Below are 14344 nucleotides of genomic sequence, written 5' to 3' on the forward strand. Positions count from 1 at the left end.
TTTTTGCCTCGGTGGGCTGAAATAATTCGAGGCCCAGTTTTCATGCTGCATTTCTACCATTCAGGAGTGGAAACCCTGAGAAGACCAGGTCTTGTCTTATTTTGGTCCCACAAATAACTCCCCAATACTATGGTAGCTGAAAACAAAAACAAGCACAAATACATTTTGTTGCACACATATCTCACTAACAGTGATATAGCTTTGGGCCTGACCTTACAATCATTACACAGGCAAAACTCCTAGGCTGAAATCCTGGCTCTGCTGAAGCCAATGGCAAAAATCCCATTGACTTCAGTAGGGCCAGGATTTCATTTCTATTGACTTCATGACATATGTACTGTGTGTAGGACATTACAGCAAGAGGTATGTTACTCATTTGGAACTTTTAACGTAAACTAACATTTTAGAAAGAAACAGTAACTTTACATTTTAATAACTATATAGGACAATGTAAAACAAGAAAACCACATTTTAGGCTTATTACAGGACAATTGCTTCTTTCCTACAATTAAATTTGTGTATGTTTAGTGCTAATAATTCAAATAATTTAAGCACTCCATTGAGCTATTAATGGGACATGTAAAGAGAAGGGCTTACACCAGGGACTGGCAACCTTTGGCACGCAGCCCATCAGGGAAATCCACTGGCAGGCCCGGACGGTTTGTTTACTTCAGCGTCCGCAGGTTTGGCCGATCACAGCTCCCACTAGCTGTGGTTCGCCGTTCCAGGCCAATGGGGGCTGCGGGAAGCGACGCGGCCCGAACGACGTGCTGGCTGCTGCTTCCCGCAGCCCGCATTGACCTAAAATGGTGAACCGTGGCCAGTGGGAGCTGTGATCGGCCGAACCTGCAGACACTGCAGGTAAACAAACTATCCCAGCCTGCCAGCAGATTTCCCTGACGGGCCACGTGCCAAAGGTAGCTAATCTCTGGCTTACACTTTGAAGAGTGATTAGTGATTGGGGGGGGGGGGGGGAGTGCGCACGTTTCTCAATTTCTGAGTGTCTGAACTGAGGAGCTCTCTGAAAATTAGGCCCCTTTAAACACGTCTTAAATTGGGTAACCAAAAACTCAGGTATCCAAAATCACTACTAATTTTTGAAAATTTAGGCCCAAGAGACAAACGTAATTTTTATTTTAATTCTATCTAAAGAGAACACTGGAGCAAACATATAATTTCCAGTGTATTGTGAATTCTTGTATTAATTTTCTTTGAAATGGTCTTCTGATCATTTCTATGCACATCTTGACATTTTTATAATTATATTCTATTATACCAATTTATGATTAAAGTTAATTGTGATTACCATTATTAGCTCACCCTACAACCACAGTCAAACTCACATAACGTCATGTCCTTGATTCACACCAGTGCTGCTGTGGAGATCTTCTGGGAAAGAGCTTGTTACTTAAATTTCATTTTAATTTTCTTACTCTGGAAAATTTAATTTGGGTACAGCATCTACTTTTCACCCATTTTTCCAGCTAGATTTCCAGACACACACAAAAGTTAACTGATCATCCTGAAGATCATACAGTGAATTTGTGACTCAGTCTGGATTCATACCCAGAATCCTCCTGTCTCTCAGAGCCTCCTCTAGCCACTAGACAACACAATCTCCTATAGAGTAGGGGAAAGCTAGAATAGTAAGTGGGAAGGATCTGGGTTGTGCTGAAAAGACAGACAAAAGTCTCATTTTCAAATGTATCAGTCAAATGGCCAGAGGCTGATACACCAAAGCATGTTCCAGTGGGACCAGCCTTCTAGAAATCCCAATATTCTACCCCTTTCCAATAGCTGGGGGTAGAAGGGCTGGGGTTTTCATGGCCTCTACAGGTCAGTGGTGGGCATCACTGCATATTTCATATCTGCCCCCTATTATAAAATTTAATCCTGTGGCTAGTAGGCATCTGGTGTTTATCAAGCTCTGATAGTGTATGTATTCTTAGTGAGCACTTATTCACAGAATTTACCATCAAGGTCCTTTGAAAATATTTCAGTAAAGCAAGACACTTACAAATATTTCTGGAAGAAACAGTCATATCCCATATAAGTGTAAAAACAGTATGCTCTAGTAGTCTATGCTCACTAGGGAAATTCCTGATTTCGTCCTTTGTAGTTTAATGAGAATCCCAGCTGTGCTATGGTTTGTCTGCTCACATCAGAGCCAGTGGGGATAAAAGTTGTATTTGTACCGTCATAAAGTATGCCAACTGCTATTTACTGGGTATAATGGTGTAATGTTCAAGACATTTTGTGCTTGGAGTCACAAGCACACACAACTGGGAAGTGCAGTGCTACAACAACAACACTTCATGGCATTGCCACATTCTTAAGCAGCAAAGTATTCTGTTTTGTCTTATGCCTCCCAGCACTGCTGGGGTGTGGCACTGTCTGAACATTACGAATGCTATGATCTGTTTTAAGCAACAGGGATTAAGAGATGCCAACAGAGCACGTCATGGAATTCCTTGGGAAAATTAGAGCCCCTGGGCTTCTTTTGATTAACTATCCTCCTTTTCAAGTCTTAATTAAAGGAAATGCCCTTTAAATTGTGTTATTAGCATAAGAACAAGGAACCAGGTGATATTTTGTCAATATATAAACATGTCATAGTGCTTTCATACTTCCTCAAGTCTTATTTAAACAGAATGGACACCACTCATGTTCTGGCCATTGACTAGACAGGTTCTTAGTTCCACAGCATTGTAAAATTTGAGGAACAGATCTACACTTACATACATAGAACTCAAAATACGGATAAGAACAGAAGTCCCGTCTGTATAATGTTGAATATTTACAGATGTTATCAAATTTATCCATCTACAATAGCTATATCACACTGTGTAGAATATGAAGTCAAATATTTTAATAAGATTTAATTTTAATATTTTAGATATTGTATGATAAATTGTTGTTCTATGACAAAGTCTTGAGGTAACTGACCCTGTGGTCTGACTGCTGGTTGATGTTTTTGTTATGGTTTGCAAACATCAAAATAAATAAATAAATAAAATAAATGCTATCTGTGGTATAGAATTTCCTGTTAAAAAACCAAACAAGAAAAATCTCATTAGAATTTGTAAATTTATTGATAGGGAATTTTTTAGCTGAAAACTTCCTGAATGCTTCTTTCCATAGCCCTGAACCTAGCTGTCCTTAAACTTGGTCCATCTATGAATGTACATAGTCCCAAATGCTCAGTTGTCTCAAAAGATTACTTAAAAATTACAGGGAGTAAAAATTCTATAGCATGTACAGAAAGCTTCCTACTGTAGAAGTTTACAATTTAAAAAATACAAACAATTAATTTACTTCAAGCTTGGCTTACACTTTAGACCTCACTGAGAGCTCACAGTACAAGCCAAGTTTGACCTTTCTAGCTTCAGTTGGTTTTCAGTTATTTTTGTAGTTTTGATTTTAAAAGTAATTTTTCACCTACACAAAAAAACTCTCAAAATGGCTTGAGTTTCCTTAGAATTCCAAGTAAAATGCCCCTTTGGGCTAAGATGGAATATTTCAGCCTTAAAGAAATATGTTTGAGAAAATTATGAAAAATTGGCTTTAGAATAGACGTTGGTATTTAATCTTACCTACAGTGAGCATACCTATTTTTCAAGTTTTTTGAAAAATAATATTAGAATGTATAAAAAAAATTCTAAACCATGGAAGATTAGAGAGCCTATAATGGAGTTTGCATTAGACTGGATATTTGGAGGCATAAAACAACAACAAATATTACAAAGAAGATATTTTAATAAAGACTATGTTAGAGTCTGAAAGCAAGAAAAAAACAATTCTGAAGCTGGAAAAAATGCTTAACTATACAGGCAGGCAATGCACTAATTGAAAACAATACATAAAAATAAAGGTTTCTTAATCATGCCACTATTATTAATGGGCACACTAGTAGCTCTAGGCAATACTTTGGTATAACTAGAAGAGTATGATATACTGATTTTTCCCAATAATTTCTGATCTGTCATGCTGCCTTTCCTGCTGCCCCTCTATTCATTCTGCCCCCACAGAAATCAAAGCTGCTGCTTCCTACGCAGTTCTGCCTTTCCTTATCTCTGTTCAACTTCCCCAAAAATCTCACATATGAGTCACTGAAACACTGACTCATTCCTTCTGTGAAAAAAATATTAATAAAGAATTCAGATGGGTGCCAAATATATATACTGTGTGTGGGTTCATTATATATCTATAACATATGTATCTCCATATGTGAAGATGAAATCGTGGAGCCACGTGATTGTAAACTGCAGTTATTATACACTTGTAATCACCGCATCTGCACTATGTCCACTAATTCATCTCCACTTGAAGTATTTCTAATATTCCAAACCTCTGAGCAGCTTCCAACAGTTGTCATTAAAATAACTTCTGCAGAACTATATCCTTCCTTCTTTACCCTCAAGACTGCACTTAGTCTGAAGTGCAGCATGGGCAACATTCAGTCTTGGACCAGTGCTGAATTTAAGTTCCCATATCTCACAATTCTGCAAGGGTTATAAGATCATAAGAGAGCTTTGATCATTGAAAAGAAGAAATTTAAAGATTTTTAGTGGCACTTGTTTCTATTCTTGTTAAATCCCAAGACACTGAACCTTAAAATCACATTTTATGATGTAAAATAAAGCTATTTCAGGATTTTTAAAAGAAATTTCTCAAATATATTGTAATTTCTCTCCTCCAAGGCCCACACTATTGGGCTCATGGTAACTAATATATTTATTTTCATGGACAGAGGGTATGAAAAAATAGCATCAATATTATTTTTTAAAACATTTCTGATATTGTTTTCCTATGTAATCTACCATGAAATTATGAAGAAATTACACAACTAATAAAAGCTATGGAGAGAGTCATTTGGGAATACCTGATGTCCTTTTAAAATATTGTTTGTATATATTAATCTTTCTCACCTACCCTTCATTTATTGCTTGTCTTCTTAGGTTGTAAGTTCTTTGGGGAAGAAATGGTGTTTTACTATGTATTGGGGTCATCTGTCACTTTCCGAGCACTATCACAATCTAAGTAAGCAATAATATACACAACGATAAACATTTTCAAATGAGGGTGCCTAAAGTTAGCCCCCTAAATTTATATGTAGGTACCTAAATGTAAGTGGCCTGACTCTCAGCAACGCTGAGCGCCCACAAATCCTACTGAAATCAATGAATGCTGCTAGTGGTGACCACATTTTCAAAATTAGGCTGCTTGAATTTAGACAGCTAATTTCAAGAACCCCAGGTTTGAAAATCTGGGCAGTGTAGCATATGCAGACTAGGATAGCACAGTGTGGTATAAAGCATTTACTCTCAGTGGTTTGGGATGACCTACATAACTCACTTGAGGTTTTGCCACTTTGTGATGTACATCTTTATACCAAACCAGCAGGTATGCATATCTGTAATATTATAGATGTAGCTGGCATCCTATAGTTAAAGTTGCTTAACACTTTACATTAGATCCTTCCTCTTCCTCCTTGTCCTGCCCTGCCCTCCGACCCACATTATAACATTGCCACACTTGAACAGTTTGGGTTGAACTTTTCCATGCCTGGTTTTTGCCTCAATCAGATTTTTTCCTCAAGTATTAGCAAAAACATATGGCCACTTCTGAGAACAAAGGTTAGAGAAAACAGGTAAAATTTCCACTGTTAAAAGACTTTCCAGTCATTTCTTTGAAGAGCCTGAGCTCCTCTAAGCTTTGGAGAAGGAACTCAAAATTTTTCAGTCAGCTAGTACTGAGGTCAGGGAGGTGTCTTTTGCTCTTCATGTGAAAATCTGCTTGGATTTACCAAATTATAACGCTCTGGAAAAATCAATATTTGCACATGCTCAGTAAAGCTTTTTAGAGACAGCTAAAATCTGAACTCAGCCCTGAGTATGTGTCCAGTTCCCTCATCCACACTGAGAATGCTCCAGGTCCTAAACTGCTCCCACATGGTATGCAAACAACTAGAGCTTCAGATAAGACACATGCACCACTCGCATCCTTGCCTTTGGCCTAGGAGCCATAAGGAGACCTTCCACTCAGTAATGTTAATAATTGTGGGCACTTCAGAGCTCTGTTTATTGAGCACACAACTCTACCTTAGGAGGCAGGCAAGTACCATTACCTCCATTTTATAGATGAGGTACCTGAAAGGTTGCACAGGTTCATTTTTGGTAGATCTGGTAATAGAACACTCTCTCTCTAATATGGCAGACCCAAGTCTCACCTATGTAGCCTTTCATGCTGAACGTGCAAAATCTATGCACTTATCTGTGCTGTCTGTACCCCAAAACCACATTTCTTTCCAGAACCATGATTTCAACCCCGGAATAATGATTCCCAGCAATTCTTTGCTGTCTAGCAAATAGCTGAATGAACAATTAATCAGGAGTGTGTGGCATCCCCCTCTAGTGACTGATCCACATAGAGCATAACAGACTACTACTCCTTTAGCTCAAAAGGTACAGGCCTTTGCTGGGGTCCAAACCTTCAGATCACTATGGTTCCACATAAACAGAATTTCTGATTTTTTCAGTTTGCTTTATAAAAAGCAAAGAAATTTACATACAAAATACGTGGGTAAAAACATGACAGCTGCAAAATCAAGCTCTCAGGAGTTCAGAAATGCCAAAAAGAAGGTTGCCCATACAACAGCTCGTTTGTACATGCAACATCATACAGACTTTACTTACATGATCCCATGCTTGATCTGCAAGACCCTTGCTTCATTCAGTGCACAGGAAGGAGAGTGAATGCGGGAGAAAGCTGCAAGAAGGAAAAGACATCCTCTTGTGTTTAAGAACTGGACTGGAGCCAAGGAGTGCTAATTTCTATTCCCGGTTCTACTACAATGTTTCTAGGGGATGTAAAACACGACTATTATAATGTATATGTACAAGTGGGCTATATTGTGGTTGCACAGGCAAGCTAAATTCTGGCATTTCTCAACCTTTGAGTGCTTGACTTTAAAACTGCAAAATTATTTTAATATAATCTTTTGTATGTAATATCAATATATTCATATGAATATATTAATGTAGATATTAATACATGAAGGTTACCATGCACTTTGATGGCTCATCTATTCTTTTCACTATTAATCCCATCTCCATTGCAATGTATTTTAACATTTCAGAAACCTTAGCTGCTTCCAACAGCTGCCATTTAAAAAATATGCTCGTAAAATGTTTCCTTCTTCCTACAAAATGGCACTGGACTGAGACACATTGATCAGTATTTCATCCTGGCTTTGTGACAGGTTTAAAGTCCAGTATTTCATGACACAGTGGCTCCTGTGGGCTAGTGCAATCACATAAAAGCATAAAAAAAATGTGTTGTACACTAACTTGTGAGAAAAATGAGAAACTAAGAAAGCACATAATCCTGCAACACTGAGTTGCAGGAGATGCTTATCACCTGACAGTATTGGGCCCAACCTGTGCACCTGAAAAGGGTTTCTAAAAAATTATTTATAAATCAAATGGGGGGGGGGGAAATGCCCTTTGAAAGGTGTGAAATTTAGTAAAAAAACAAAACAAAACACACCATACAACAGTGGCAGACCCAAAGTAAAAATTAAGAAGTTACATTCATTCAATTTAGTTGGGTATTGAATGGCTTCTTCTACTTGCTATGTTTTTCTATCAGGCAAAAAACAACGCATTTTGCGAAGATCAAAAATATTTATTTGCAAATTACTTTAAAGGTAGAACTTGCTGTAGAGCTGATTTGGAACAAGTACAGCCAAATTCTGTACTGACTTACCCCTCATGCAACCCTATTAAATTCATTTTAAAGTAGTGTAAAATTTGGCTTCAGGGTTTACAGGAATTCACTCCACCAGGCAGGCGCCAATCTGTAATTAATCCATGGTCACATACTGTGAACGAAGACAACACAGTCACATCAACTAAACCACATGTATGAGACACAGTGAACAGAACTCCTAACTTTCTGCTCCTTCTCAAAAATATATATAAATAAAAATCTTCTAACCACTTGAACAAAGGGAGAATCTCCCTTATCTCAAGGAGGCATGTGTTCTTGAAGCAGAAGGTCATGAGTTCTATTTCCCATGCTACATGTGGGTGGATGCCCGACAACTATAGCTTTAGCGTGCAGTCTGGATGCAGCCATGGATCATTAAACTTAAAAAATATAATTTTACTATTTGTATTAATTGGCATACAATTTAACCATTACTGCATTAAAACATATATAAAATGTCTGCGCTTCTATACTCTTACAGCAGATAGATTTACCAAAACCATTCACTGAAATGGCCTCATATGGACTACAACATTCAGATCTGTGTAAAGCACAGTGCCTGTTTTGTTGTTTTCAGGGTTTTGTAGCACAAACGCTTCTGTTTATGCCAAAATTAATAATCAACAGTTGTAAATATATTTCAAACAACTGGATGCTGAAGAGGATACAGATAATGTCAATGTATCTTCTGGTGTACACACATCAATGTGACTATTGTGTCTGGATTGTTATTCAGAGGTCACATTTTTTAAATCAGTTATGTTCTGGAAGCCATAAATATTTTTGATTAATTTCAAAGGCTTAAGTGAAGTGGCTCAATCCACATAATCCTCCTCAAGATTTATACTTTAGCAAAACAACACTCCTTTTGAAGTTTATTTATATTTTGGGAGACAATTTTAAAAGGTTACTTTCTTGCCACCAGCAATTGAAAAATACGTTTTCAGAATCTGCAGTTCAGGTATCAAATTGACAATACAAAGTCATCCCAGTAACCTGCAATTGAATATAAGCAGGAGTCTACATGCATCAATATGTACTGAAAATTGCAATTTAGCTGCTGTCCAATCAGAGTAAACTACACAGTTTTCAAAACTATCAGCGGGTCACTTTCTATCATTTTGATCTGAACAAGATTAAACTAAAATCATTAGAAAAATGTGGGGAAAGGAGAGCTTCCTCAGCCTCATTACTAGCCAGTGCTGTATATTTCTTCACTGCATAAAATCATGTCATTGTAATACTTACAAAAATCTCAAATAAATCTGAGATTTTTTTATCCTTAGCACAGTTTCCCTTGTAGCATATAATGAGAGAAGACTGAACAGCTCCAGATATTGATAAAGAAATACTGAATTATTCATCAGAAACAGATTAACAGAGGATGCAGAAAGCCCATCAAACCTGTTAATTCCATATTCTCCACTTTCAAACTCCACCCTCACCACCACTCCTGAATCTTTCAGTTCACCATCCTATCACTCTGTCCATCCTACCAAACTCCAAACCTGATACATGAATTTCCCTTCCAGTTCATGGATTGCTTAGCACCTTTGGAGAAAATCTCGGGACTTTGCATACTTTCCTCTGAAACGTTTTTTTTAAACTCAACTTTCTTCCTTGCTAGATTGCTCTACTTGTCTTCCTGGACTGATTCTTGTGCTGTCAACCACTGGAGGCTCTGGTATTTATTTAAGTCCACTCAAACCCTCTCCACTCAAGAAATTGCTAAATTTTAAAGAAGGAATCTGAAATAATTTCATCCTCCTTTATCTCTGCTCATCATCGTGACCTCTCTTCCTCCCCTCCCGCCCGACACCCAAATCTTAGACTTTGAGGTGGTCTCACTATTGTCTTCTACTCAGTAACCTGTTCACTTCAGCCCATCCCTTTTACTCCTGTCTTCTCTCACTTCAAATTTCATTCCCTCTTTCTCCTTCATCCTCAATCACTCTCTTACCTAGCTTTTTTTTTTTTTAAAGTCTTCAGCATGCCCTGTGTAACCAGGTGAGACTCACCACTTTGGCGCCTCCTGCTGTCCATCCAAGGAATTACCTCTGGTTTGCCAGTGCATCTTCATCCAGGGGCATCTCGCCACTTTCACTTCTGTCCCCAGGCCCATGTTGCTCACAGGACCACGGTGTCCTCTTCTGGACACAGCCCTCTGGCTGTTCCCCATTTGTTTCTCTCCCCCCCTTCGGGGGGAGGAGGGGTAGGCAAGGGGCGGTGGTGGCAGTCCTTTGTGCAGCCACTTGCCTCGTGGCAGGCTGAAGTCCCGTGTCTAGCCACCTGCGTCAATAGCAGCTGGGGCCAAAGGGGGAGGGGGGGCAGCAGCCATGTGCTGCGTCATCTCCAACCCCTGCCGTCTGTTTCCCTGGGCCCCTTCCCTGCAGCCCTAGCACCTTCTCCGCCTTTGTATCAGGGCCTCACTCTGGCAGTGGTCAGCTGGGAGCTCACTCCTGCTCCCCTGACCCCGCCCAGCACTGCTCTCACCATGGTGCTGTCTCCTCTCCCTCCTTCAGGGCAGCCAGTCCTACCTCCTCGAACTCCAGGAAGTGACTCAAGCTGCTTTGTTCAGCAGCCCTTCTTATATGGTCCGGCCTGGCCCTGACTGGCTGTCTCTCTAACCCTTCTCCCAATTGGCTGTCTCTACAAGCCCTTTCCTAATTGGCTGCCTCCTGCACAGCTTCCCTGGGGTTGGTTTAAGCCCTTTTCTGCCAGCGTGGGGCATGCGCCCCACCACACCCTGTTAACCACAATATTTAAACATCCCTTTCTTGATAAAAAAAACTGTCCAATTATCACATCAGTTCCCTCTTTCCTTTGCCTTCAAGATGATTGTGTACATATTGTATTCTTACTGCTTCAGCTTCCTCTTTGGGTTTCTTTCAATTTAGGTTTTTTAATCCACTGAAACTGCTCTTACCAAGGTTACCAATGACCCCATCAACAATTTTAAAGACCTCTGATTCCACTTCCCTTCCCTCTCCCCCTAATGTCAATGTCTTCTCAGAGATCTATCCTAAGCTCTTTATTCTTCTGCCATAACACCTTATCTCTGAGTTGCTTCATCTGTTCTCATGGTTTCAACGGCCAACTTTACGTCAGTAATTTCAAAGTCTGTCTCTTTCTGTTCAGTCTCACATATCTGACATCTCCTGGATGTCCTATCACTGTTCAAATTCTGTATGGTAAAAACTAAACTCATTGATTGCGCCCTCAAGCTCTACATTCTCAATCAATGTCACTATTTCCACTATCCTCTCCACTACCCAGGTTTAGTATCACATTCAATTCCGTTCATTTTCTTCTACCCCAACATCTAGGTTGTCACCAAATCCAATTTGCTCTTTCTTTGCAATGTTTCCTAAATCCATTGCTGTCTCTTCATTCTCAATGCTAAAGACTTTGCCCATGCTTTGGTCATCTCTCACTCAGACAAATGCAGCCTTCCCCTCTCAAGACTCCTTGTTTCTTGCCTCACTCCTCTCCAATCCATCCAAAATACTGCTGCAAAATTTCTCTCTCCCAAGCCCGATCTGCTGGCCTTATATTCAAACTCCTTTCTTTGGCCTCTAATTTGTCTTCTGCATCAGTTTAATTAGTCCTCATTTTCAAGGCTCTTCGCACCATTTACACTTACACCTCTCATCATTTCTTTATACTCCTCTCAGTTCCTTTTCTAACTCTCACCATCATCCTTTCTTCCACATTGTCCCTTATGCTTGGAATGTGTTCAAGTCACCACACAGCCTCTATTCAAATTCCTGCTTAAAAGCCTTCTTATATGGCGCCTTTCAATGACAATCATCCAAATAAATTAATAAAAAATAAGAGAAATAGGCAAAACAAGATATACCACTTTGCAAGTCTATAGGAAACCACACCCTCTAATCCCTTCTTTCTGTTTACTGTTGCTTTCCTAAGACCTCATTCCACCTCCTCTCCTACAATGTTCTTTTGTTATTTCATTGGGTTTTTCTAACTTTTACATTGGTGAAAGGACACCAGGCTAAAATATGGTTCTCTATAAATAATGTTAATTTCCAAGATTTATTCTTTTTTTAAAAAAAGTATTCAGCACAAAACTTTTTTAAAAAGGAAAAAAATAATTTCAAAGGGTCTGGAAAAAATAATGGGGATTTCATTTAGGGAAATAAAGAAGTTAGATAATCACAGGTAGATGTTAAAAACATTTGTTCTTGCCTGTGTCAGTTTACTTAGGGTTTGATTTTCTGAGATGCTAAGTACCACAGCAACTTGGATAATCAGATGGTTAGTAACTGTAAGAACTCAACAAATGTAACTTTTACTGAATATAAAGCCCCCCCAAATGTAAATTATAATAATACAATCAGTTCTTTCTTGGTCAAAAGTATGTTTCTACATTTGCAAATTTAATTTCTGCTTACAACTGGAAGCTTGTCTAATCTACTTCTATATGGTCTGCATCTGAGGGCTACTCTACATTACCACACTATAACAGCACAGCTGCACTGATGCAGCTGTGCCATTGTAATGCCTCTGGGGTCTCCCACCAACGTAGTACAGTGTGGACACCACTTTAAGTTGATGTAACTTATGTTGCTCAGGGGGGTGGCTTTTTCACATCCCTGAGCAATGTAAATTACGTCAATTTAAGCGGTATGTAGATAAGCCCTGTACATACTAAAGAAGAGATTAAATGGTATGTAACTTCTCTTAATTATTTGGGCTCTAAGTGTAAAATGCCATAGCTGTGTATAGCACATATTGCTAAATACATAGGGAGTGAAATATGCTTTTAGCCAAAAATCAGAACTTCACTTTGTAACTTCATTAATACTTGGAGCATTACAGATATAATCAAAAACTAGTATTTTGTTCTGTAGGAAATAAGTTCTATAACAACACTAGCTGTCATTTACAGTTTCCTCTGTTAGATTCAGCTTTGTCTCCTATACTCAGTGGTTGAATATTTGGGGGGGTGGGGTGGGGGAGTACTAGTACTCTCCTATGTTCTGCCTTCAAACCAAGTTCAATGCTCCTGATACACCAAATTGAGATGCTAAAACAAACCATCACTCACAGAAGATTGCAAAGATCCTCATAATATTACCATCCTGCTTTTTTCTTGCAAGTTTTTGTCAACAATGAAAAGGTTAACGAAGTTGATATACTGTACCTCATTTTGATGAGCAGGCCAGGTCACACCACACACAGCTATTTTTTCATTCAGTCAGCTTATAAACTCACGTATACATAACTACATAGATTTACACGGAGTTCACTGTATAAATGTATTCTTCACAACCTTAAAGGCCCAAATTTTCAAACTAGGAATCTAAAGTTAGGCAGAAATATCTATATTTAGGAACTTAAATAAAAACTACCTTATTTAATTGAGGTACTGAATACCTGCAGCTACCATTACGGTCAATAGCAGTTTAGTGTGCTCAGCATTTTTGAAAATCAATCCATTTCTATTTAGAGATCTAAATATGGATTCATGTGCCTAACTCCAGGCTCTTAATCTGAAAATCTGGTTTTAATTTTGTATTTTAAAAAAATGCCTACCTTCAGGAGTAAGATAGTAGACAGGTTGCAAAACAAGCAGTATGAGCTTGGCGAGCCACCACAATTTGGTCCAATTTGCTATCTCCCCACACCAACCAACTCTTCTGCTGACCCTTAACTGTAACAAACTCAACAAGGATTTTCACTGACCAAAATACAAAAGATTTAGGTGTAAATTATTTAGACCCATTTTCATAGAACAGGGGTGGGCAAACTTTTTGGCCTGAGGGTTTCCAAAATTGTATGGAGGGCTGGTTAGGGGAGGCTGTCTCTCCCTAAACAGCCAGGCGTGGCCCGGCCCCCGACCCCTATCTGACCCCCCCGCTTCTCGCCCCCTGACGGCCCGCCTAGGACTCCTACCAATTTCAACCCACCCTGTTCCCTGACGGCCCTCCTGGGACTTCTGCCCCATCCACCACCCCCTGCTCCCTGTCCCCTGACTGCCCCCAGACTCCCTGCCCCTGACTGCCCCCCCCACCCCATCCAACCCCTCCTCTCATTCCTGACTGCCCCCGTGGGACCCCTGCCCCATCCAACCACCCCTTCTCCCTGTGCCCTGACTGCCCCTGGAACCCCTGCCCCTGCCTGCCCCCCACCACCCCATCCAACCCCTCCTCTCCTTCCTGAATGCCCTCGCAGGACCCCTGCCCCCATTCAACCCCCCTGTTTCATGCCCTCTGACCGCCCCAACCCCTATCCACACCCCTGGCCCCTGACCACCCTCTCGAACTTCCCTGCCCTCTATCCAACCCGCCCCTGCTCCCTGCCCCCTTACCGCGCTGCCTGGAGCACCAGTGGCTGGCAGTGCTACAGCTGCACCGAGCACTGGGTCAGGCCAGGCTCTGCAGCGGAGCTGCCCCAGGAGCTTGCAGCCCCCCGGCTCAGAGCATTGTGCGGGCAGTGCAGTGAGCTGAGGCTGAATGGGAGGGGCCACTGCGGGGGAGGGGCCGGGGTGAGCCTCCCAGGCCAGGAGCTCAAGGGCCGGGCCGGAGGGTCCTGCGGCCCGGATATGGCCCAC

General features: G+C 40.4%; 1 protein-coding gene and 1 long non-coding RNA gene across 8 annotated transcripts in view; both read right to left on the reverse strand.

The window, feature by feature from the left end:
* Positions 1-14344, reverse strand: part of PRTFDC1 (phosphoribosyl transferase domain containing 1) — a 66569-nt gene that overhangs the window by 35632 nt on the left and 16593 nt on the right. The gene's annotated exons all lie outside the window — the stretch shown is intronic.
* Positions 7-11184, reverse strand: LOC122464752. Its single transcript, XR_006289075.1, has 3 exons — positions 9789-11184; positions 6696-6768; positions 7-136 (listed from the first exon to the last, which is right to left on the reverse strand). It is a non-coding gene; the product is annotated as an uncharacterized LOC122464752 (long non-coding RNA).

Source organism: Chelonia mydas, chromosome 2 (assembly GCF_015237465.2).
Source record: "Chelonia mydas isolate rCheMyd1 chromosome 2, rCheMyd1.pri.v2, whole genome shotgun sequence".
NCBI classification, from domain to species: domain Eukaryota; kingdom Metazoa; phylum Chordata; order Testudines; family Cheloniidae; genus Chelonia; species Chelonia mydas.